Source organism: Sinohyriopsis cumingii, unplaced genomic scaffold (assembly GCF_028554795.1).
Source record: "Sinohyriopsis cumingii isolate HCF-2022 unplaced genomic scaffold, ASM2855479v2 utg000622l, whole genome shotgun sequence".
Lineage (NCBI taxonomy): Eukaryota > Metazoa > Mollusca > Bivalvia > Unionida > Unionidae > Sinohyriopsis > Sinohyriopsis cumingii.
This window is the reverse complement of record NW_028315918.1, coordinates 4,684,970-4,711,554: the sequence shown is the minus strand read 5'-3', so window position 1 is coordinate 4,711,554 and position 26,585 is coordinate 4,684,970. Positions and strand designations below refer to the sequence as shown.

Sequence of the window (26,585 nt, the reverse complement as noted above, 5' to 3'; positions counted from 1 at the left end):
CAGGTGTGTCAGATCATGCCCTGGCTTGGAAGCATAGAGTGTAGGTTGCTGCTTATATGATATTAATGAAGTGCTTACCGGTTTTTAAACAAAAATTATCTTAAAAAAAATAGTTTATTACTAATCACTTATTCACAATTATATGATATCAGATCGGAGAAACGTTTATAAAACAAACACTCCAATAATATAATCTCCTTTTACAACAAATATTCATTGATATGAGAGATGCTACAATTCAATATTACTTTTTTAAAAGAAATTATTAAATATGCATTTCGAGAGCACATTTTGGTACAGAGGAATATTGTTCTTCAAAACCATGTTTGCTATGATTATCGGTTAAACGTACCGCGTGTTTGTTCACAAATCGTACAGGTTTACTAAAGACCAGACTCGCTCACTCGATCTTTCATTTATCTGAACGTCTTTTCTGTATGGAGGCGTTAGAAATCAGTTCGCAAAATAAGCTCAGTCTGCAATCTGTGAACAGTATGAAGCATTAATCACACATTAGACCTGTAGCTCTTTAATTCAGTAATGTTGTTTGCGAAACGGCTGCCGTCTCTCTTATTTCCTGCGTTATGTGAAATCTCTTGCTTGTATACTGGTCTTCCTATTTGTTTTGTATATTTCATGTTATGACCTACAAGCATTCACACTTAGTTCAATGCTGATATGCTATGTACACCGACTGAAGTGTTGTGTTACTAATAAGCTATGTTATGTCTTTCTGTGTGTTGAGTAACTGGTTGATTTATGTTCAAGTCTAAATACAAGCATGTTTTTCTTTAAACAATGCTTGTCTCATTTAAGTCTCAGGTTTCTATAAATCTACAAACTCCTTGATATGAATAGCCATTACTAAGTAATAAAGTATACAACGGACTGTACATACCAAGTTTAATGGACGCTATAATCTACTTCCTCATTTTATGTAAACCACAATTTTAGTCGCTTGTAAACACAGGGCCGCGCTGTATAATTTTATTCTAAGATAAAACTCCAGCTGTCACTTATTGTAACAGATATCCCTGACCAGTATTGTCTGAATGACTTACCTGACTTTGCGAGGGTCAAAATATATCATGGATGTCCTCTGTAGGCAGCCATACTCAGCATGGGGAATGTTAGCGCTATAAATACACTTTTGTGTAGACAAATCATTTATGATCTGGCTATACCGTAACTTGGTACGGAACAATCGAATTTTCTTTCACACATGTAACTCAATACACGGTAACTACAGAGAGCAGTGATCAAATCGATTTATTTTATCAAAATGTAGGTCAATGGTATAAAGTATAAAGTACTAAATCAGGTAAAGCTATTACACGTTGTTTAATTTAGAACGTTGACACCACTAGTTTAAATGTCAATAGGACAAAATATTCATTGTGTACTTGAGAATAGTGAATACTGGTGCTTTAGGTTTAGGCGAAATAAAGCAAACACCGCGTATTCTTCTGTGTTTGCCAGTCAAGTCGAATGCAGGAACTGAATGCATATGTGTTGCATTTGTCCTTAAAATGACAATGAGCTGAGGATAATGGTGATTTGGAGTTTTCTTTCGAATGCAGGAACTGAATACATATGTGTTGCATTTGTCCTTAAAATGACAATGAGCTGAGGATAATGGTGATTTGGAGTTTTCTAAGTATTATACTGTAATATGATCGGACAGGTTTTGTCTAGTTTCATTTGTGCATTGTAGTAACGTTATCTCTCCGCAATGGGCAATCAGCGTGCTGCGTGAGTATGGTTTTTATTTTACTTCTGCAGAATAGAGGCATAGTCCTTATGTCAGCAGATTTGGGAGACTCGTAATCTGATGTTGTTGCTGAAAGGTGCTCATTATGCTTATCATGTTAGATTAACCATTATACGGGGTTACTGTATTGTAACAGTTGCCTATGCATTCGGGAATGACCTTAAACAGTTGAACTAAGTTCTCAAAATTCCGAGCCATGGACTCAACACTATTGCTTCCACCTCCACCCCCTCCTTCATACGACCTTACACAGCAAATCGTATATTAACCCTATATTATGGTACATATGTATTGACGCTGGTATGAAGTTTAGTAGCCTACGTGCAGACGCTGATATTTATAATAGAAGAGATAAATGTATCTTAAGGTATACATGAGGATTTGTAGTAGTCTTTCGAGGGTGGTCCAAGTGGGGTGCTTGTTGCTGAAAAGTTACTCATTAGAATTATCGTATACAAATCGTGATTATACTTTGTTGCTGTGTGCAAACCTTTGCCTAAGAATGACCATCAACTTTCAGGGTACGCCCTTGGATTCAGAGCTCACCCGCACTCCCCCGAATATATACACACGTACTCCGGTAAAGGTCTGTACTCACCAAACTGTGTATGGACGCATTATTAAGGTACATATCAGGTTAAGTAATCTATATGTATGTCCTCGTATCTGTAATTTAAGACAGAAACGTATGTTAACATACACATGTGTGGATTTTGTAGTATTGGTTTTACTTATTAAAACATAGGTAATCTGTCTGTATACCCTGGTATTTGCAACGTAAGAGGAGGTAGAAGACTAGGATGAGGAGGAGGAATGAGACAGAAAGATTTGGATATATTTAACCTAGCTTTCTTAATTTTAGTCATATCGCTACGGTGTGTATAGCGTGGCATTTTATAGTAATGTCTAGCACTGGGGCATCATGCCGCAGACATGTAGCATCTTGTCTCACCCAGTCATTTTATCCTGACACCAGGCCGACCAGTCCTAACACTAACCTCGCCATGCTGAGGGCCAAGCGTGGAAAATTAGAATATTATTTTTTAGAGAGAGAGAGAGAGAGAGATAGAGAGATGGATAAAAATCAAAATATACAGTTGTCACTCAGAAAGAAGACAACAAACTGTGTGTTTAAAACAGAAAGGAAATAAGTATGGTTTGGTAATGAAAATTCGGACAAGAAATAAAACATATAGATGAAGCACGCTATAAGTCGTATGGTCACTGTATAAAGTGGTTTTGATACTAAAAACCTACTTTGGACAATGCTGCAAAAAATCTAATATTTCTTTAGAATAGTCTCTTTTCGCGAAATGCGGGGTGATGGAGTTTTCCAAGAACTCTCTACTTGATTTTTTTTCTTCATGTCAATATATAAGTTAGATACTTTGCATCCTAATGGCCTTAATGCTAATGAACTATATATAATTGTATATTTTTTTAACACTTATGTATTGTATTTCCTTTCTAACCATGTAATTATATGTATGACTGTTTTCTGTATTTTATTTTATTATTTTACTATTGCACTTTTGGTAATTTAAGGTATAATGATGTCATTTAGATATACCTACTAGACTTTACGGACCTAACTAAAACCGGATAATGATTAAACTACAAAATAAACCGTACATATGCTACTGAGTCCGTTCCAGAAACTATTCTTATGTAGAAAACATTTCCAGTTATGAATTGATGATTTCACCTTTTTGTGTTGTACATCTCAATTCCATTAATTTTCCATCATTATTTATTTTACTGATTTTCTTCTATAATATTCATTTCAGCTACTCCAACAGTTAAATGTAAATATGTCCCAATAGTATCACGCAAACCAATGCGTATTCATGCCAGACTTACCGTAGAGTCGGATACCTCCGACATATAGTAGTTTAGGAGAATCACTTAAAAGTAACACATTAAGACATACAATAAGCATCCAATATTGATATCACTTGATTGATAACTTACTGTTATTATAAATGTCTCAGCTCAAACTTCTAGTACACGAAATCCATATTTCCTCTATGCAAATCAGATATAAATTGAAACTGATAATGATTTCATCCACAGTCTTAGAGTGAAGATTGAAACAATATAGATATTCAGAAATAAAATCAAGCTAGTAATCTGGCTGACAACCATCTATCGGAAAATTAAAATCAAAGTCACATAATAGCTTTGTGCCATCGTCAGCGAATGTCGCTGCACTTTCCTTTAACTGCACAATGAAATCTGATTATAATTTGCTTATTTCGAACTTAACTAGCTGAACTGAACAGTCTTCACATTTTGAAACTTGTCGACCTTACCTTAAAATAGTATGGTAGTTACATGAGGTTGCCCGAATGAAACAAATACAGCACATTGTTATGGACCATAATACAGAAACTATTCCAGGCACGTATTAAGTATGACTGCTTTAAGAAACATTTGAGGTTCATTTCTTAGTAGATGCACCACTACTTTCGTTTTATTTTGCAAGTGTGTAATTTCGAACTATGTCTTGTGGTATAAAAGTCGAGCGACAATATTGTAGTAGACCTCAACAAAGGGGTCAACATTAAAGCTCTTTCTAGAGTTAAATCATACTTTGTTTTAATATCTGGATGTATAATGTAGGTGTATTCAAACAATATAATCCAGGATGTGTCCATACTGAAATAAAATAAGAGCAGCAGAGAGGGCGAACCCACCTTTTGCTGGAACGGCATTTTTGAAAAATAAAGCTTTCCACGAAAATGAAACTATAAGGTCAATAACGCCAAACCGAAACCTCTAACCATCCGAGGGTTTCTCTAATTGGGTTAGTTTATTTTTGTTACTGTATTTTTGTCGTCGTCGTTTTTTTTTAGCAAGAATGCACGCGCGTTTACCGGCCGTGACACTTATTTGTAGTCGTGCCCCCTCTGCTGCTATACTTAACTCATTGTTATTTCAATAATGGCATACAGCTATATTAGCTCCAGAACAATAAAGAAATTTCTTCCTGTATGTAATTCTGTCAGGCGAAAATTACAAGAACATCAGGAATTTCAAGCTGATTTTGCAGAAGGTGCAGAACAATTATTTAGACCTTTTACAAAGGCTACCAAAGGCTTTCTTCCTACGCTGGAGCAAACCGCTAAAGCAAATGGAAAAATAGCAGAAAGAACTAAGAAAACAAAAAAGATTCTACAAGAGCTTCCAGTTCAAATAGCTGCAGCTCAACCACATTTACAAGAAGAAATTCAACAAGTAATCGATAGCATTGATAGAGTCCGCGAGGAGGTCAGTGATGTGAGAGATCTTGTTACACCAAACCAAAGCTAGAACAAAAACCACCAACTCAATGTACCGAAAAAGGTTATGAACTACTTCAAAAGGATTCTGCATCGATTGCCGCTGCAGGATATCAAAATAGTGATATATTATTAGATCAAAATACCACTGATTCTCAAGAAGTGAAATGGGTTCCTTTTGTATTTCTTGAATCTCGTGGTATAACTAGAATCACTCATAAATACAAGGATGAATTTGAAAAATTTGAAGAAAAAAGCGAAGGAGTTAAAAAAAAAAAGCTCCATTATCAGGAGATATATTATCATTAGAAAAAGCTGCCATTCGGTCCACCTAATATTGAGGAAGAATTTTACGATGCACCTGATATCAGCGCTACTGGAAGTGGCTTTTCTTCCCTGACTACGCCAGACGGAAGTGGTTTTATTGCTTGTCCTAGCAACGTTCTTTCTGACGTAGAACGACTAGAAATAATAATAGGAGGGAAACGTGATAGAAATGATTCTCCGGAAATTATTAATGAAGCTGCTGATATTTGTCGAAGATTATTTACAGGCGGTATCATGGACATCGATGTGTATCGGTCTCTTATCGATGAAATCATAGATGGTTTCCACAGTGATTAGATAAATAAGTCATAATAAGATGATAGTACATAATGCTCAACGTGGACCTGTAATGGTCAGGATGATGAAATCGCGATTACCTACTTATGAAGCGATTTACGGTGATGGGTTCGGCGATGTTGTTCAATGTTTACTCAAAAGAGTAGCTCCAAAAGCAATGCCGATTGCAAAACAACTAGGAATGAAAACTATTGAGGCTGTTTGTGATAAAGGTATTGTTGCTGTTGGTGATGTTGCCGGTAAAGCGTTTTCGACAATCAAGGATAAATTAGCACGATTAATAGGACGAAAACCTAAACCACCAGTAAAATTACCAAGCACTGAAATTAAGCAAGCAAAGGTCAGTAAAATAATAAATCAAGCCGCAAATCAAAAACTAGCGGAACTGGCCGAGGAAGCAGAAAAAAAATATAGCATCAGATTTGACAGCGGGGAGTGGTCTTCGTGTTATACAAAAATAATTATAATAAAGCTGTTTAAGCGTATATCCGATCCAGCGTTTGATATGGATCTCGGCATCTCTGAGGTTTTGCTACAAATAAACGGACATCAAGAACCATCTGAGGATATATTGCTAGATTTTAATTAAAAAAAGTGCATATCATCGTTTGGTCACATTTATGGGATGCGATCAAAACATAGACACAGGACTGCACATATCACAACTAGATTTTACAAAGTTGTATCCGATCTATTATTTTTCACTGGAACATCTTGGTTTATGTAGACAATCAGTCGTTGATATACATTTTCGAGCTCGCGTAAATCCAGGTGGTGTCAATTACAGAGCAATTGCTGTTATACTCAGCGACAAAACAATGTTACTTGAAGGAGCTGGTGGACGAATGAGAGTTATTAAAGCTCCAGTAGAATATATCTAATTGTAATTAGATCACCGTTGATATTTATAATGTCATATCATCATGTTAATGTCTGTCTGACTCCTGGTCAGATTAAAAAACTTCAATCCGCGTCAGTAAAAGAATCAGGAACCACAATAACGCTAAAATGTAATCAGATCACAGGTGGTCAAAATAAGTTGTCGCTGACAGAACGTGAACTCAAAAATTTCAACGATGCTTAGACAGCCAAGACTGGAATACGAATTATTCTTTCCGCAGCTGCCATTTCAGATATAAATAAATCAGGTGGTATATTTCCGCTTCTCGCGGAGATACCAGCATTGATAGCCGCTGAAGCCGCAGCCGTTGCAAAAGTGGCCGCGTTAGGTGCAGTTGAAACAGCTGCTGGGATGGCATTAAAAAAACTACAGGAAAGGGTCTGAGACTTCCAGGAACCCCGTATGGATACGGACAAACCGTAAATGGAAAAGGTATGAAACTTCCAGGAACAATTCCTTAGCCTTGACTACGTCAAGGGAGCGTCAAGACGGTCCACCGCTAGCAGTTCTACCGATGTCAAATTTTGATTTCCTTGATGCTGCTAAAACATTAATATATCAAAAATTTTGGAGGTGTTTTTATGCGCGATCAGTTACCACATAAACCAAACAATACTGAGACAGAAAGTATCAATCTTCATAATAGTACTGGTGCTGGAACTCATTGGTTTGCATACGCGACTGATCCACGTGGAAGTATTTATTTTGATTCGTATGGATTAGCACCGCCGCAGGAATTCTATGTGAAATCGATAAATGTACCAACCTGGTATTCAACATCACCAACACAAACAATAACTGATCCACCAAAATGCGACCGTGAAAACATTGCTGTACTTGATATTTCAAAATCAAAATTACCACCTTACAAGGTCGTGCATGATTATACAAATGCACAATCTAAAAACCGCACGGGTTGAAAATCGTGATTTATATGGACCTTAGAATATAATAGTAAATATTTACGGAAGAACTCTCAGTGGTACCACTAAGGGTAAAAAAGCGCCGACAACGTAGATATGTCAAATTACGCGACTAAAGTCGAACTCGCTGATATTATGAACCTCTGACCGAGATGAAGCTGACCGAGATGAAGTTGTTTTTTTTCAGGATAAATATTGTTTTATAAACGAGTAATATCAAGTGGAATGACATAGTTCCTAGAGTTCTTGGCGCTACCACGGATACTATTCCAGTATTTACTGACGGCGGTAGAATCAGAGATTCAAATAATTCAATTGTAGCTATTAGAAATGAAATTGCAAAAAGTGTTTTTAATCGTTTGCGTACCACAAGTGATACAATGATGAACTTTGCATGAATGGAAACAAAATAGTTGTTTTGAGAGATCCAACATCTGATGAAGATGCCGCTACAAAAAAAATATGTAGACGTTAGCTATAGTACCGAAGACGCCAAATTATCCACGCTACGAGCCGAGTATGACGTTCACGTAAACATGTTCATGAATACGCGTAGAAAGTTTAGAAAAATTAATAAAATCGCAGAGGAATTCTTTAGCACCCCGTTAACTGTTGACGTGAAACTCTCTGATATTAAAACAAAACTCGGTGATATTAAGATAGCTATATCAGATATTGAAACGATTAGAAAAAGACTAGAAGATGCCATAAGTGGAATTCCTGATATCGTTAAAAAAGTAATCTGATTAAAATTCTCTACAAGCAGATTACTAACAACGCATACACGATATCATCAGGATTCTCAACATGGTCACAGCAAAATAATATTATCAAACATGCCACGGATGTCACTGTTGTGTATACACTGTCTGTGTTCAGCGCTGCAAAATTTAGTATGTACACTACGTATCCAAGCGTCATTCAACCGACACGTTTTTTTGAACCGTGTCTATTGTGTTAAATAGTGGAGACGAAGAAACATTTATACTAGAATTAGCTGATAAGAAATTAACCGCGGTATCTTACTGGTTGTGCTTGGAATTTGTTGCTGAAACACCTCAATTGGTTACTGTATAAAGGGTAAGGAGCACTTCGATCGACATTCAAAAGTTCAGGTATAATCAAGTACATGATGGCAAAAGCGCTAGAGGGTATCGTTGACGAGTATACAATTAAGGTAAAAAAAATATCGTAGATATTTTTATGCCGTCATGTTTTAAGTTTTTACTTGCAGAAATGATATCATTGATATTTTCATAGTTCATTATACAGTATATAGTATATATTTAAATTATATTTCTCATGAAATAAATGTTCTATAATGGCGCCGGTAAACAAACAATGATTATGATGACACATTTTTAAAAAAAATAAATAGTTGTTAGTATAATCGAGATAAATCTTCACCCCGTTACGTATCCTTAACAGAGTTATCTAACACAATCGGGAGATACTCAAACAATAGCTTTGTTCATACCTTTTAGAATACGCGATTCGTATATTTTATTTGCAACTGATTGTATTCAAGGTACGCAGATATTAAAATATTTGCCGGCCGCATTCATTGATCGAATATTGTTTCTTCCCAATCTCTTTATTTACGGATTTAACGACTCTGATAGCTCGCAAGTTATCTAAATAGTTATTTTTTCTTCGCTGAATCAATATGATCGATCACAAGACCGTCTTTGATTACCCTCTGGAAATATTCGTATATAAATTTATGACAGTAATAATTCTTTCTCCCAGCATCAAATCATAGATAACCAAAATTATCAACAAAACCAACAGGTTTTTATATCTCGACTATGTCTGATTACATCGTCATGAGATGCTTCATAATTCTTGATGATAAGATGTCTCACAAATTCCTTTTGCTCCATTGTATATAATATTATTTGTCTAAATTATTATTTGTCTAAATTGTTATTTTTTAAATCTAGCTAAATAATATTCAGCGTTTCTTATAAGTTTCTCATTGTTGTCCTTGTTATGTTTTTTATCATAATATCGCTTCAGCTTTCTGTATTTTTCAGCATTACATTGCACACACACAATGAACAAATTGCTATATTGAGTAAATAAAGTCCAAGCCAGGAGTTATTGACTGGTATTGACAATCCGTATTATACACGAGCGTATCCTATAACCGCCGTTATTTATGGGATATATCCGCTAAATGATAATCTCAGCGTTAATGATTTAGCGCCGATGAAATTTTCGAAAATAAATTGTGTAGCCGAACGAATAACGGAACATTTCACAAATGCGATACGTGGAAACTGGTTAACGGATCTACGACGTAGAAAAAATAGATGAGTGGGCTGAATTAGTCAGGGATAAATTAGCTACAATTACTAATGTCGCTAAGTTAGAAAAAATCACTAAAATTCCCATTAATAGTAAAAACGATAACAGGCGAGATTTTACACGATTCGAAACATTATGAAAAGGGGGACCTCCGATAAATGTCGTTAATCATAACGCGAATGCGTGGACTAATGCAGTAACAATATTTCCACGAAACCGAACGTAATATTTTATGACGGTTATATATTTGATTTTATTATCAAAATAAGTAAAAGAGACCCTGTGTCCGTGTTGTTGTTTTCAAGTTCCGATAATGAAAACTATGATCAATTTGTACGACCTAGCGGAGACATTTATCGTTCAGAGTCTCTCCAAGAAGAAATGAAAAATCTTGCGCAGAAATTTTCATCGCAGTCTGACAATATTTAACGATTACTAAATAATTGTTTCACCGTTCCGTCAGTTGCTGCTGACTTTGCAAGAGAAAACAATTCGTGGAAGCCAACACGATTCGAAGACATGCAGTTAAGCTGCTGTGAATACGGACACGGTGGATTGTGAAATACTAAATACAAACACAATGATGGTATCTCGGTTTATATGGTTGCACGCTATCCGGGAAGTTTTCTTGGTATGGGAGAATGTTCTGAATATTTTAAGAGATTTGGACATCCCACACATGAGATGACCAGAGTTTCGGTAAATGGAGTATTACCCGATTTTGATTTGACTGGATTCACTTGTATAGAGTCATTCGAGTTTGCTAAAGGTCTTCATTCATTTTATTATGTCAGGTTTGGTATACACTTTTCAGAAAGGAAGTGTGCTCCAATAGTTTTATCACGATACACGCTCGATTCAAAAATATTATTTTCGTTGGTTGTAAGTGAAGTAATTGTATCATATCGGAAGCAAACCGAAGTTTGGTTACCACAAGAAAAGGAATATTCTGATAAAACTGATGAAGAAAATAAAACCGCAAAAGATCTTGGTAGAAGAATAATCGGTAAATGTACTCAAACGATATGATCATAAATGACATTACACAAGATTAATTATAGACAATGTTGAACTCGATTTTATAACTGCTGATGCAACGAAGAGAAATATATTTGTAAGTCGAAACAACTCTTACTTGTCTAACGGAACACGATTAGGTACAATTGTTGGTTACATTGATGACGAGTCACCGCAGTTTACTCATTTAAGATCTTCAATGCTCACGTTTTTTCGATAAATTTATTATTGATGATAAACAGATTTCCAGACACCGTGGTCAGATTTGCTACGGATTCATTCTATATCGAAAGAAAATATTCAGAATTGCTGACTCAATTTTATATAAGTACTACTTACGATGTATCATGGGGCGAACTGAGAATAAAACAAAAAATGTTATGTAATTATTCCGAATCCGCCGACGTTGAAATCAAAGATATTTATTACAAAAAATAATCAAATATCAAAATTATCATCAGTACCAGTTGTATATGATCCTGTGACTAGACATACGACTGTTTATCTAAACGGACCGGGTGTTCTGGTCAAACAACTCGTGTTATTGAATTATTTCGGCAGAGTTCAGTTGATATGGTTGTTTTAACACCTAGACACAGACTCGCAAGAGAAATGAGTGAACGAGGAGTACAATCGTGTACTTATCATAGCTTCTTCTGATGGAAAGGGGACGCATGGACTCCTGATGGAATGGGCGAGAAATACATTCCAAAGATTATCATTTGGAATGAATTATGCACAGTATCTAAAGATATATTAAAAATATCTATCTATTGGTTATTGTTGAAAAATACAGCTGTGGTCATGTGCGGAGATCATGGTCAACCACCACCTTTTGTTGGATTGTCTCCGCACGAATGGCTAAAAATATTTGTAGATTATTATGGGGAGATAACTGATGACCATAAAGCGCTCGATTCAGAATTAAGAGAGTTTACGAAATTAGTCAGACTACCACCGAATAAAATTCAGTGTAAAATAATGCATGAGATAATTTCAGAAACTCCTATAAATGACTTTTGGGATAGATGGAGACCAAGCGACTTAATAGTTGCAAGTAGAAAGATAGTTCGTGATACACTTCAGCAGAAATTATTTCAGTTACAACGAGAGAAGTTTCAGAATTGCCTGTACCATTGTGTTATCGACCAGCAGATACGCGATAACAGAATATTGACGTTGATATACCAGGACCCTTGACAGAGTCAAGGACGAAACAAAATCTTGTATTAAATGATATTGTTTTAGTTAATGTCAGTGCTGTTGAGGAATCGCTGAAAATGGACAACTCTCCGTGGACGTTAGTATACGCAATGACGATCCATTCGTCACAAGGATTAACCATCTCTGATACAGTTGTTTGGATCGTTGATGATCGTATCGAATGGTCAAACTTAGTTTATCTCGCAGAGTCTCGAGTCAGAAGAATATCTCAGTTGTGGAATGTTATTGTAAATTTTACAGAAACTGCTGGCACCAATGACGAAGTTGTTACCGATGATATAGTAAGAAAATAATTAGTTAGTTATAAACAATGCGATAAAGAAAATTTAAACGCGTCTTTGATCTTGACGCTGAATTTATCATGACATTAAAACAACAACAGGATAATCATTGTGCGAGCTGTAACACAGAAATATTGTGGAGCAATAATCTTAATAATCCAATACAATTTACCGTAGGCAGAATTAACAGTAGTCTTGGTGATACATGCGAAAATGTGAGGCTGACCTGTCTTGAATGCAATCGACGTGGGGGTGCTAGTTAAGAGAGGACGGTGGTAATTGTGTATCTTCAGGAATTATTTAGAATTGCTCACGTGTAAATCCACGTTGAGGAGCAGTTGAATCTAATCTGTGTATTGCAGGTCTACCCGTGAATCTTACTACCCTGGAAAGTGTATGTGTAGTTACACTCCAAATAGGATCAGTTGCTCTTTTTTACCACCTTCAAGTTCAACAGGTTTATAAAAGTATCTTACAGTCACATTACCGAATACTGATTGTTTTGAAAAGTCATGTCGTTGTATTGGTATATGTTTTTTTGGGTGATTGCATTAGCGAGTTTCATAGCAGTTGCACCAGTAATTTCATTATTTAATGCAGCTATCACACTTGTTAGTCTTGTAACCCATTCACGAGATCTCATATCTTTCTGACTTATTTTCTTCGCCTATTGGTATCCAAATAAACGCTCCTCAAGTGTTCGGTTAAATCGTTCAACCATTGCCTGATCGCGATGAATTGCAGCATGTCCTCGCCTGATTTTGACATCATGTTTTTTCATCAACGACGATACTGCACCCTTCAATTCTTTGCCAGGATCAACCTGTAGCAACCGTGGCCATCGTAGACCACTTGTAGTTCAGATCCTCATTGATAAATTCCGTCAAACGCAGAAGCAACTTCAGATGTTGTTTTAGTAGATAATGGTTCTGCTTCCTTGTACCTAATTGCGATGTCATCGACAGTTAACGCGTATTTTTATGTCAATTGACGTCTTCGTATTTTGATAGTATCATGTGGTAAAAATAATATATCCGCCTGATGAACTTCATTTGGAACGCCGACATCAAAATGGGCGTACTCGACCTTTTAGGCGGGGCTTGATAAATTTGCCATATTGCCTGTCGTGCTAACCACGCTGCGGCGGCAACACGTGTAACATTTGCTGCGTCGGCGACTTTACTAATCGCTGCTCTACCCTTCCGATATATTATTGGGCTATAATAAATCGATTACATTATAATAATGATCGGTTGATTAATTACCGGCCCAGGAAACTCAGTTTCCTAATACTAGTTTACCTTTCATCGTAGATCTTACCAACCAATTAGCTAATGATTCTCTGAAAGATTTTTTTTATAGAATTTAACGCACGATTTAATTTCACATTTGCAATATGTCCTTGTTGCAGATCTTTACTTTTATAAGATACATCATGAGTATGATATGCTTGATCAATAGCGTTTATTGGATACTCTCTGGGTCTTGGTTGATCTTGGTTATCAAGTCGGATATCAAGTCGGGTACCAGGACCACAATAATTGTATCCTGGAATATGTTTTTCTCCTGGGTATTTAGCCCATCGTGTTCCTGGCAATTTTCCCAGTGAAGTAGCGATATCACCACCTTTGATATCCGTCTAGGACGAAAAAAAATGTATTTTGGTACCACATTTTACACACTTGCCTGTAAGCGCACGCTTGTTATTTTTTGTTATCATAGTTGTTAGTCCACGTGTGGGAGTGGATGTTCTGCATTTTACACAATATAGATTCATATTATAAGTACATGGATGTAATTGATTTGTCAGCGAAAACAAAGCAAGAACCAGTCAGACATCATTCAGCGCAGCCAAATTCTATCAGAGCGATTATCATAGGTCCATCTTGGTCTTATCAAACACAATTGCTACTTAATTTGATAATGCGATGGATCAAATTGGATACGTTGTATTTAGTAGCCCCATCCGTAGACGGCGAGCGATGCTACGACGTACTTAAGGATTTTAATGAAAATGCAAGATTGTTAAATGAAGATGGCAGTGATATTATTGAATTTATTACTGATATTGATGAAGCCCCATCTGTAGTTGACCTCGATGGATTTATTAATAATTTAGTAGTATACGACGACGTAATGCTGAACAAATAATCAAATACAGCTCGGATATTGTCTCGAGGCATACACAAAAACACGGATGTTTTATGTTACTCAGCGATACACACAAATACCTAAAGTGATCAGAGATAACTGTTGTTGTTGTTGTTGTTCTAGGGTTTAACGCCATTTTTCAGCACAAGATAGGTTATACATGGCGGCCAATATAACTGGTAAAGGAAGAACCCTGGAAAACCCAGGGAAGAACCACCGACCCACGAGAAGCTACTGGCAGGCTTTCCCACGTACCCACGCTAGCCGAGCCTTGGACTCGAACCCACGCAGACAGAGGTGAGATGGCAGTGATCCGGAACGGCGAGCGCTTTAGACCACTCGGCCACTCGGGGCCCCAGAGATAACTGTAATATATTAGTTGTGTTTAATCGAGTTGATACACATACCCTGCGAAATATTCATCAGACTTGCTGCAGTGGAGATATGGACATGATTAAGTTTAAAAACTTTTTCTAGCGAGCACAGTCAACTCCACACGGATTTATAACAATAAATTTAGATGATCTTCAATCACGATATCGTATAGGTCTTGATAAATTTTTAGATGAGACTGAAAATGATAGCAGCAGAGAGGACGCGACCACAAATAAGTGTCACGGTGGGTAAACGCGCGTGCATACTTGCCGAAAAAACCGACGACGACAAAAATACTGTAACAAAAATAAACTAAGCAATTAGAGAAACTCTCGGTTGGTTAGAGGCTTCAGTTTGACGTTATTGACCTTATAGTTTCATTTCCGTATGAAGCTTTATTTTTCAAACATGACGTTGCAGCAAAAGGTGGGTTCGCCCCCTCTGCTGCTTAAGGTCACGGGGAAGTAGTAAAGGTGGAAGAAAATGTGGATCAAAGAAACAATTTGTCCCTTTAAGAATGATTTTGGTCCAACACACGCAGTTTGATTTTACTTAGGATTGAAAGGGATTTGTCCTGGATGAACCGCTTTTGATTTTTTCCTTCTTGCAGAAAGATGTTTTCTTCAGATTGGAATGAAATATTACTTAAGAACAGACAAAACTGACAGGCCACTGTACTTAAAGAGATATATGACACAGTTGTTATATGTTACGTCTCTATGGTCATAAGTTAAGTAAAAAAATAAGCAAAATCAACACGTTTGGTAAAACGTAACAAATAGTTTCCGTATCAATGGTATAAAATGAAGAAAAAAACGTAAACAAATTTGCTAATAGTTTTATGGTTAGTAACTGTCAACACGTAATTATGCGTCTATTTATCAATTCTATGCAATTCTACGCTATTTAGTATCTAAAAATAGACAATATGCACATCTAACTTTAACCACTACAATTTTCAGCCATGAACAAATGTTGTGTTGTTTGGCAGCTGATATCGATGACGTTAGAAGCCAGATTTGTTCATTAACATAACCTTTGGCTTTTTTTCTTCTTCTTAGTATCGTTCTACCTGATCTGGGTTTTCTTCTTTGCTTGTCTCTGTATTTTTAGGGAGGCAGTTATGTTGTGGTGGAAATAATACCGTTTGCTATTACAATCAATTATTATTAAACAGAAACGAAGAATTTCTGATACTTTAGCATAAGTTTGTATTACGTCCTACAAATGGATATATTGTGCAACACCGTGTAAAATGGGGTTCCTGAAGGCAGATGATTAACTTCTGCTTTGGTATGAACAAAAGTTAAGTTTCATGCTCTTTGCAGAACACCTAAAGCAATATTTCTAAAATAAATGTTAAATAATTTATATATTGCATCATTCACAAACATTACGTCTAAATGTGTTGGTTTTCATCAGATTCCAACATACTAACGTATTTCTGTCCAATAACAAACAATCGCATTTTGTCTAGTATGGTCCACAGAAATTACCGAGCACATGATCATTAGATAGAAGTAAATAATCTAGTACAGGCCTCCACGAATCATTGTCCACACCTTTCCGAATTTGAACGCAACATTATCTAAAACAATATATTTAAGGTTTTTACAACATCGTGTGCCTTAATGTGCCTTGACGATATAAATAGTATTACTTGCTTACTTCTGTCTTTTTCAGAGTCAGCTAATAAACAGGGATACCGTTTTCCTATAGTATGTGCATCTTTGTATTTTCGATATCACAACAATTTACATATCATTCATGTGATTCTAAACGAGCACATGAAATGTTTCTGCAGTATTATCTTTACTGATTGGCTTCGATAGTAAGAAAGCTGTTTAACCTCGCCTCCTGAACGAATTGTTTTCACTATGAACATCTTGACGGCCATTTTTAGACTCTTCACTTCGGTAATTGAGGACAAAATGGTCTTGTCTGTCTAAATATGGTCAATGTACCCCACAGGGGCTCGCTACGTCACGTATAGCATATTATCATACGAAACATGGCGTAAAATCCTAAAGACAAAAAAAACAAACAATAAAGGTATTGATCAGTTGATAGCAAGTATGTGCGATGGTGGTGGAATGGGGAGGGGCTGTATACATGTAACATGGAATCCACCCTATATACAAGCGTGGTTTAAATGTTAACTTTGAGAAGTAAATAATCTCGACTCTCTTAACAGAACAACGTGGGCATAAACCGGTCTCCCAAATGACAGAATTGTATCCAACTGCAGCATACTTACGCAGTAAATGTTTGATGCAATTCGGGTTCCAAATGGTGTTTTTCATTTCTTCTGTAGTCTAGTGTTCCAAATCAAATAATGCAAATATGCGGTCATAAATAAATTACTGCAGTTATGGGAATTTCTGTATCAAGTAATCCTCCTTTTACATGAATATCGCAACAATGTAATGCTTTATATTTAAAAATGACACTTTAGGGCAAAAATGCATCGTCTACTGTACTCTAACTGTTACCGTATCAATGTGACATCTAATTCATTGGTCATTCTGTGTTGAAAAATGATTTTGACTGTACAATTTTGTGTTTATTCCGAAGGAAACTTGTTCTTTGATTTATAATTTATAAAAATGTATAATCTATTTCTAAACGTTCAAACTAGATCAACTTCTTTCGTGACTGTTTTTCCGCACAATAAATACAAGTTCCAACATCTCAGTCAGAATGAACAAAACTATTCGTTTTTCTTTCTATCTGATTACTTCCACTGAAATAAATACTATGTGATAAAAATATCAAATGGATAATTGATATTTACCTTGTTATACATTAATATTCCTAGTCTTCTGCTTAAAATATTTAATCAACAGAATATAAAGGAGTTATGATCATGCATAACATATTACAGCAGACGGGATTCCATCCCTGCCAATGATGATAGGATAAACCCAAGCGTATTTGATTATGCACGCATTATAAATTGCTTTCTATTTCCATTACTGAAAAATCCCACACCATAACTAGCGTCGGCCCTGTACAGAATGCAGTAGTTTTAACTATTCGGTTGGAAAATCAAAAAAGAATATGAACTAGAGCACTCTTTAATAACAAAAAGACAACCTCATGCGTTAAAGCAAGATTTTACATGTCAGAGTATCATAATTACATTCAAGTTGCTATGTTGGGCCTTTGCAAAAGGTGAACAAGATTACATATTAACTATTATTATGGCGTATATGACTTTAAATTATGGTCAGTCTTATATATTATTCATAAATCTTTACAACTAGCCCTTAACATTCCTTTTACTTTACGTTTACCTCCATTAATTAGATAGCAATGTACATATCCGGATATTTTGTATTTTAACCATACCGTCCTTAACTTCGTCAATACCCTGTGTTTATTCAAATAGCACTAGGAGCTTCTATTTTTACAACACACGTAAAAAGTCATACAAATGAATAATAGTAATGTCAATCAGAAGAAATGATATAGAAATAAATTAGGAAAAACGTTTGGCCATAAATACAAGATATATACCTTGCTACTACATTATTTTGTTAGGGCACGTGTTGCCAGTTTATTTACCGGCTCTCGTAAAAATAGAACTAAACTGAGTACATAATTTCAAACATTGAAGTAAACGTGTTCTTGAAATGTCAAAATGAGTAAGCTCTTGAGAAATGCATACCTTTTTATTACCCTTATCATATTATAAATGTTATGAAAGATTTCAGTTACCACATAAATCGAAGAACTTACCGATCGAAGTAATTTCACGCCTGAAGAGTTTCCAGTCCAAGGAGAGTTAATGTTTAGCGATACTAGACTTCTAGCCTTTTCATGGATCAAGATCAAAACAAAAAATACATTGCACGACTTCGTATCTTCAGCAAGACATAATTCATGGGTTGACTGATTATCATTATCACTAGAGCATTACATGTGGTCTGAAAATATATATTTTCAGAAAACAGCATGACGTATTTTCGTTGTAATCTCATTGATCATAACACACGTGGTGGCATAAATAGCTTCCTGAATAAGATTAAATGTGCACCAGAATTAGTTCAAAGTATCTAGTGTGGATTTATAACTTCTGACTTCAATGATGATTGAGAGTGGAATAAGAGGTGGTAGAAGCATGATATCATAGATCACGAATTTTAAATTAAAGATAAAATGTGATGACTGCTACGAAAGGTCTATTTCGTACAGCAGGCATCTGTCCCCCAATAGCCTATTTGAATTGGCAATGAGCTCACATATGCCAGTTCAAATTTTAGATGGAAAAAAACGAATAAATTATGTTGGTTTGAGAAAAGATTATTCAACATCCACGATGTTAACAAGACATTGTGGATCTTCGAAGTGGACATGCAAATTCATTACATTTGCACGACCGTTTAAATGGTTGCATAACAGATTATAGCAGCGGTAAATGGTCTATTTCCATTTGAAAAAAGACTGATGAATAATTAAATGGGTACAAAAACAAGCTTAGTCTAAGTTGTTGTGCACATTGAAAATAAAGAATGAAAAATATGTAATATATTACAGAAATTGTAATTAATTCAAAGGAAAAACGAAGCGCAAAGTAATCTTGTTGCTAAAGCAACCTAGCAAAATACATGCATATCACTCGTACCAGTATGAGACAAAAACATATCATGATTTAGCAAAAGAAATACCTCTACAAACTGATTAACACTTCAGTTGTTCAGTAAGCAAACGGAAGATCTCACGAAATGTACAACATTTGTAATATGTTCAGGGAAAATGATTTTTGATTGTGCCATAAAGATACATCATCCTCCTGGAAAGCAGTTATATATGGTTTGATCATCTTCATTATGAAAAGAAACATATAAAACTAAACAAACCTATAGTTGGAGGTTGAACTGTGTCAGAGTTATCCAAATAGTTGATGTACGAATTCTACTATAATAATTTAGAAAGCAAAATATGGCAAGAGAATGATGTTGATAAGACAGAACATATTAAAGAGTACATACAAATTACATCATGTTCTTAGAAACTACAAGAAAGACAACGTGTTTAATGTACCACAGATGAATCACAATTATACCGGTGTTTTCAAAGATGAGCTAAATGGTGTACCAAGTAGCGGGTTTTATAAGTTAATTGTAAAAAAAAAAAAAAAAAAAAAAAAAAAAAAAAAAAAAAAAAAAAAAAAAATTATTTATACAGGACCGAATTTGTTTTACAAGTATATTTCTGTTATTTTATGTTAAAGTAATGGCGTTCTTGGATTTCATTTCATCTCGTATTGGGCGATTATTTTCAAATACTGTCTTCATTTCCTCTCTATTCTTGCTGCAGTGGACAATCAGAAATGGTCTATTTGCGATGCAACATTTGATCACACGGATGAAAGATAGCCTTAGAAAATCACCTGTTTTCTTTTCTACGTTATCAAGATTCCTTACTAATCATAAACAAATTATTAGTTATTTGTACGTATTAACGAGTAACTCAAACCACATTAATTTATCTTCTGGATATATTAGGATTATCTATTCATCTCTGAATAACCACTCTTTAACGTATGATATTAAAATATAAATGTTGGACAGATCGTTACGACTTAGTCGAAATTTGTAATTAGACCATACCACATTTAGTGTCATCACTGCTTTACTACACCTAGTTACTTCACAAATTAACCTGTCGTGGAGTGCTTTCAATTACAGTTGCATCGCGCTAAATGTTTTAAAGTAAATATTATAAATATTAAAATAACAATAATGTCCCGGAGGACATTCGTATTAAATACATATATATTTTTAGCATGAATCTTAAAACCCTTTCGAATATCTCAAGGAAAGAGGACCCTAGGCTGGGTTACAGTGATGTCAATTTAGTTAACGTTTTAGGCTGTCGATAATACAACAATCTCAGGTAGGGTGCAATTAATTATTGATAATCTTTCTTCGACGGATAATCAGCAAGGGGATAAGGAATCAATTGGCAAAGCAAACATATATTGATGACTGTATCTAAGTTAAGCCGACACACGCGTGCATCTGCCTCACTCGCGACTCATGGCTGTGTATAGAGCTTCATGATTTATTTATTAAGGGTTTTGATATTGTGTATATAGTGTTAATTTGTGAAAAATGAAAATAAAGTTTGGTAGATTGTTTGTTATGTGTTTTCGTGGGAAGGGGTGGAGATAGAATGGAAATTAGGATTTGTGTGGATATATAATCTAAGCTAGGGGATGGGGCAACTATACACTTGGGGGTGGGGTGGAAGTCGATTCATCTTCTAATGCATCAACTTGAAAATGTTGACCATAAAGTGTCGCATTTTTCATTTTCAAATCTACCAAAATTATAATAAAATCGGTTTTTACAAAGGAAGTAATAATTTATTTGCAGAAGTTCTACCCAGTTATATTTAAGAGCATCCATTCTGAAGTTTTTCTAAACACACAAAAATCAAAATGTATTCAAAATGTGCATCTTTGTCATCGGACGCGTTTTGGTCCTACAAAACCATACCTTTTTAGGAAATGTGTTTACTGATAAAAACAATACATATATAGCTTTAACCGATTTAATGAAACATCTATATTTACCAAAGAAAAGGTTTACTAAAAGCTGAGTAACTCAAACGTATGATAGCAGTGAAGTGGGTCACCCTAGCCTCAATGGGAATTATCATTACAGAGACCCCTGGGTCACTCTAGCCTCAATGGAAATTTAACATGGAGAAGAATCGTGGGTCACTCTAGCCTCAAGGGAAATTTAACATGAAGAAAAATCGTGGGTCACTCTAGCCTCAAGGGGAATTTAACATGGGAAATAGTCTTGGGTCACTCTAGCCTCAAGGGGAATTGAACATGGTTAAAAAAGTATTGGACCACTCTAGCCTCAAGAGGAATTGAACATGGGGAGGGGAATAAAGTGTGGGTCTATTTAGGGACGGGGGGGGGGGGGAATTGAACATGGGATTTGTTTTGTTTTTTTTTAAATTTAAAAAAAGGGGTAGGCAATGGAAAGTCATTCTCTTTTCGAGAAATATGGGTGGCCCTGAAAAGGGCCTTTGGGTTTATGTTAATGTATCCATTAACATAAAGGGCATCTGCGGCATCTTCTTGTCCTCAAGCTGCGTCTTACTCGAGGGCCATAAATCAGTGTCCTCTTGAGGCAACCTTGTCTTTCTACGTACACTCTTCGTATCCACAGACTGGTGTCTGACTTGTCGACAACGGTCCACTTGGACCGGACATACATGAGCATGTCCGTCCTAAACATCATGGAAGACACAAGGGTGGATGATTCGACTGTGGTCCACATCTTGAAGCGACGAGAACAGGTGAATCAATGCAGTGAACTGCGCTTATTTATAGGTAGAGGAAGGATTGAAACGGATTGAGTTCATTCACCAATCCGAACACGTGTTACAAAATTCAGTCAGCCCGCATCCAATCCGAAGAGAGCAGTCTGTGACGTCACGTGGTCTATATAGATTCGCTAGCGCTTGTGTGCAGTCAATCTATGCGACGGTGATTCAACATGACGGAAACTCAGAAAACGATCCATTGGAGTGCAGCAGCAGGGGAGACTGCCCAAGGGAACCCGGAATTACTTTCAGAAGAGGTACATTGGGATTTTGTGGATTTTCTTACCTCGCAAGAATTTGTTCCGGAACCTTCGTTACCTTCTTCATTACCGCAAGTGGAGAATTTTAGACAGAGACAGAAAGAAGAATTGGAGAAATTTATACAACGACAAAAGGAAGCGGAACAAGCTTTTCTCCTACAGCAGCATCAGCAAGAAGAAGAGGTAAGAAAAAAACAACAGCAACAACAGCAAGAAGAAGTAGCAGCAAAGAAACAAGAGGGTGAAAATCAAACGGTCGCGGTACTGTTGGACATTTTAGCGGAGTTAAGAAGTCTGAAACAAATGTATCAGACTTCTTTATTACGACCGAAGAGAATACGACCTTCCCGAGCTAAACACGTCAACCCTGTGACTAAGCCTACCGTACCACCCTTAGTGATTTCAACCCAATCATCAACATTACGCAGTCCAAAAGTAGGCTTTGGCCGTGGCAAAGGCTTAAGGCAGTTAAAGTTGATTGCTTAAACTCACCCCTACACCAAAAAAGGCCCTTTTCAGGGCCACCCACATTTCTCGAAAAGAGATAGCCCTTTCAATTTGCCAATAACTCAAAAAACAACCCATTTTATCCCCCCTATAGTACGTGTCTTTGTATGAGTGCGTGAGTGTAGCTTCTTATTTTAAAATCAAAACTCAAAGACACTTACCTTATATCATTAATTTATTCTTTTATCCATTGTTACAATCCAATTCACAATTCACAACACAACACTTTAATAAAAAGTTCATTGACTTCTTCTTTCTCCTTGTTTAGTCTGTTTTTTAAATTTCTTCACCGTCACACTCTTTTCCTCTTCTTCATCCTCACTTTCTTCCTTTCTTCTTTTCTTCTCCTGTTTCTTTTTCTTCACCTGTCTGCTTTCTTCCTCTGAAAAATCCCTCTCTTCTTCCGAAGAATCAATCTCTTCTTCTGAAAAATTCCTCTTTTCTTTTGACTCCTCTTGTTTCTTTTTTGGGCAATCTGGAGACCAATGTCCTTTTTCTTGACAATAATAACAGGTATCTTGACTTTTGTCTTTTTTAGCCCCTGTTTTTGTTCTTTTTTGACGGTCTGGACACTTTGAAGACCAATGCCCTTTCTTCTGACAGATATAGCAAGCATCTTGACTTTTATCTCGAAAGGAAGGAGAGTAGTCCGTCGGCTGGTCTGAAGAGAATTTTCTAATGACCCCTCGCAAAGTTCCGACGAAACGTTCGATTTGGTTAGTCTCTTCCATCGTTGTGCTCGGCTTGAGAATGAAATGAATAGTGAAAGAACAAGACACACACCCTTTTATATACGCTGGTTTGCTATGACTATAAATTAGTCTATGGTGTTTACACTTGAGTCATTTTACGTTTTGCACTCAAGATGAAACGATCCTATTCATTCGAGAAGAAAGAAGAAGAAAGTAAGAGGCAGAAACGTGATCTATCGCCTCGTACCAGAGCTGAAATCTTGGCACAAATTCATGCCAGTGATTTTGAAGAGGACATGAGTGAACCAGAATCCGAACCCTCTAAACCAAGTTCACCACGCTTAGTCAACCTTGAAAAATACTATTCCATTCGAGAGACGGAAAAGCGCTCCTCTAGAAAATTTAGAACCACGGCTTACAAATACACGGTGAACTTTAAAGATTTTAAGGCTGAAGTACCGTTAGAGAAAGCAGAAGTGTTCATCACTGGGGTGTGGGATTCTTTGCTCACCGCACTCAAGCGACAATGTCAACCCAAAGAAGACGATCGCTTGAGACTTTCTATACAACACGACGGTTTGAAATCCCCTGTTTGGATCGAGTTTAGCACCCCTGCAGAATTGACCGCTTCCAAAGTCATGGACAAGATTCAACACGTACAACAATCTAATGACCAGTTTGACATCACCGATGGAAAAGCCACACTGGACATGACCCACGTCTCTCCTCCTCAAGGGACTGGACGCAAAAAGATCTTATTGGTGGACGACCTTCGCAATACCAAAACAAGTCTCGTCCGAATTAACAACCCTCAAGACCAGATGTGTTTAGCCCGAGCCATCGTGGTGGGACGAACCTATGCCAACAAGAACGATACGGTAGAATGGAAAAGAGCCTGGAAAACTATTCGACAATCGGACCGAGCCAAACAACGAAACGAAGCAGAACTCCTGTTACAACAAGCTGGCCTGTCCAAAGACACACCCTGTGGCATTCCTGAAATGCAAAAATTGCAAGATGTCCTAGCTCCACGATACACCTTGAAAGTGCACCCTCAAGAAATGCGCGGGCCTCTGTTGTTTCGAGGCCAAGATTTTAAGGACGGAAAATACATTCATGTTTATTATCACGATGACCATTTCGATACCATTACCACCATCACCGGATTCCTGGGATATGTTTATTATTGTAAGACATGTGATTATGGTTATAACAATAGAGAGCAACACAAACATTGTGGAATGAAATGCCCAGGATGTTTGGCCTCTCCACCCTGTCTGAGCGAAGGACCAGTGCCTTGTTCAACTTGTCTGCGCACGTTTGTCAGCCCTACCTTTTACCAACAACATTTGAAAACGCAAGGTTCACAGAAGAAATGTGCTTGTCAACTGCTGAGATTGTGCCCTACCTGTGGACAAGGCATACTTACCAATAATGCCAAGGCACACGTATGTCGAGGAAAGAAAAAAATGTCACATTTGTCACCACATCGTGGACTTGGAACACCAATGCTACGTGCAAAAATACCAACCCCCACCAGAGAAAGAGGACGGTCACAAGAAGAAAGGCAATTTCATCTTTTTCGATTTCGAATGCATGCAAGAGACCGGCATTCACATTCCTAATTTCTGCGTGGCTCATCGAGCGTGCGAGAAGTGCATTCAAGAACCTATTTTCAGTCATTGCCCTCACTGCAGCAAGATTCCTGGAGGGCGTGAAAAAATCTTTCGGGGACCGAACACGTTAGCCGATTTTGCCCAATGGGTCTTAGACCCCATCGACAAGACGTGGAGCCAAGAGGACATCGAACGTTACGGAGATTGTCATCGTCATGCCACGGTGATGGCTCACAATTTCTCCGGATACGATGGACAGTTTCTTTTGAGATACTATACGGAACAAGGCACCGAGCGTCCTAAAGTGACTTTGAACGGAGCCAAAATCATTTTCATGCAAGTGGGACAAGTGCAGTTTAAAGATTCGATGAGCTATTTGGCCATGCCTTTGAGTCGAATGCCTAAAACGTTTGGAATGACAGAAATGGCTAAAGGGTACTTTCCACACTTTTTCAATACGGAAGCCAACCAACACGCCGTTCTACCCCATTTACCTGAGGCTCACTATTACGACCCCGACAACATGCGTACCGAACAACGAGAAGCTTTCTACGCTTGGTACCAGGCTCACGCCTCGGACCCTTTCGACTTTCAGGAAGAAATGCTAAAGTATTGTCGTTCCGACGTGGACATTTTACGACGTTGCTGTGGAAAATTTCGAGAATTGTTCATGGAACACGGAGGGGTCGATCCTTTGAAAGAAGCTTGCACCATTGCCAAAGCGTGTTCCTTAGTGTACCGACAACGATTCATGCCTGAAAACACCGTGGCTGTCATCAGCCCTCAAACGACCCACTTTGTCAAACGTCAATACTCGGTCAATGCCCTACGTTGGTTACATTACTTGTGTGACAAGGAGGACAAGTGGATTCAGCATGCCCGCAACGGAGGAGGAGAAAAGACCATCGGAACGTATTCGGTCGATGGCTGGGACTTAGAAAACCCCAAGATCGTGTACGAGTTTAACGGTTGCTTATTTCACGGATGTCCAGTCTGTTACCCTGATCGTAGCACTAACAATCAGTTTTTACAACGAACCATGGAAGACTTGTACCAGGACACTTGTCAGCGACGCCTAAAGTTAGAACAGCAAGGATACCAAGTGGTGGAAATGTGGGAACACGAGTACGATCACCGCATGAAAACCGATCCCGAGTTTAAACGCCTCGTGGAAAGTTACCAGTTCATGGACCCGCTGAACTCGAGGGATAGTTTGTACGGAGGAAGGACCAATGCCACCTGTTTGCTGTACCAAGCCGACGAAGAGAAAGGAGAAGAAATCAAATACTTGGACGTGTGTTC

General features: G+C 37.1%; 1 protein-coding gene across 3 annotated transcripts in view; it reads right to left on the bottom strand.

The window, feature by feature from the left end:
- LOC149773706 (baculoviral IAP repeat-containing protein 7-like) overlaps positions 1-18,751 on the bottom strand; it is a 112,181-nt gene extending 93,430 nt beyond the window's left edge. The window contains exon 1 of one of the 3 annotated variants that reach the window (XM_089946071.1): positions 18,600-18,751. The gene's annotated coding sequence lies outside the window, so the exon portion shown is untranslated. Of the gene's footprint in view, positions 1-1,061; positions 1,209-4,083; positions 4,194-18,599 lie in introns of those variants that run through there. The other 2 variants (XM_089946070.1, XM_089946069.1) reach the window with 2 other exon arrangements.
- Between the last annotated feature and the right edge of the window lie 7,834 nt (positions 18,752-26,585).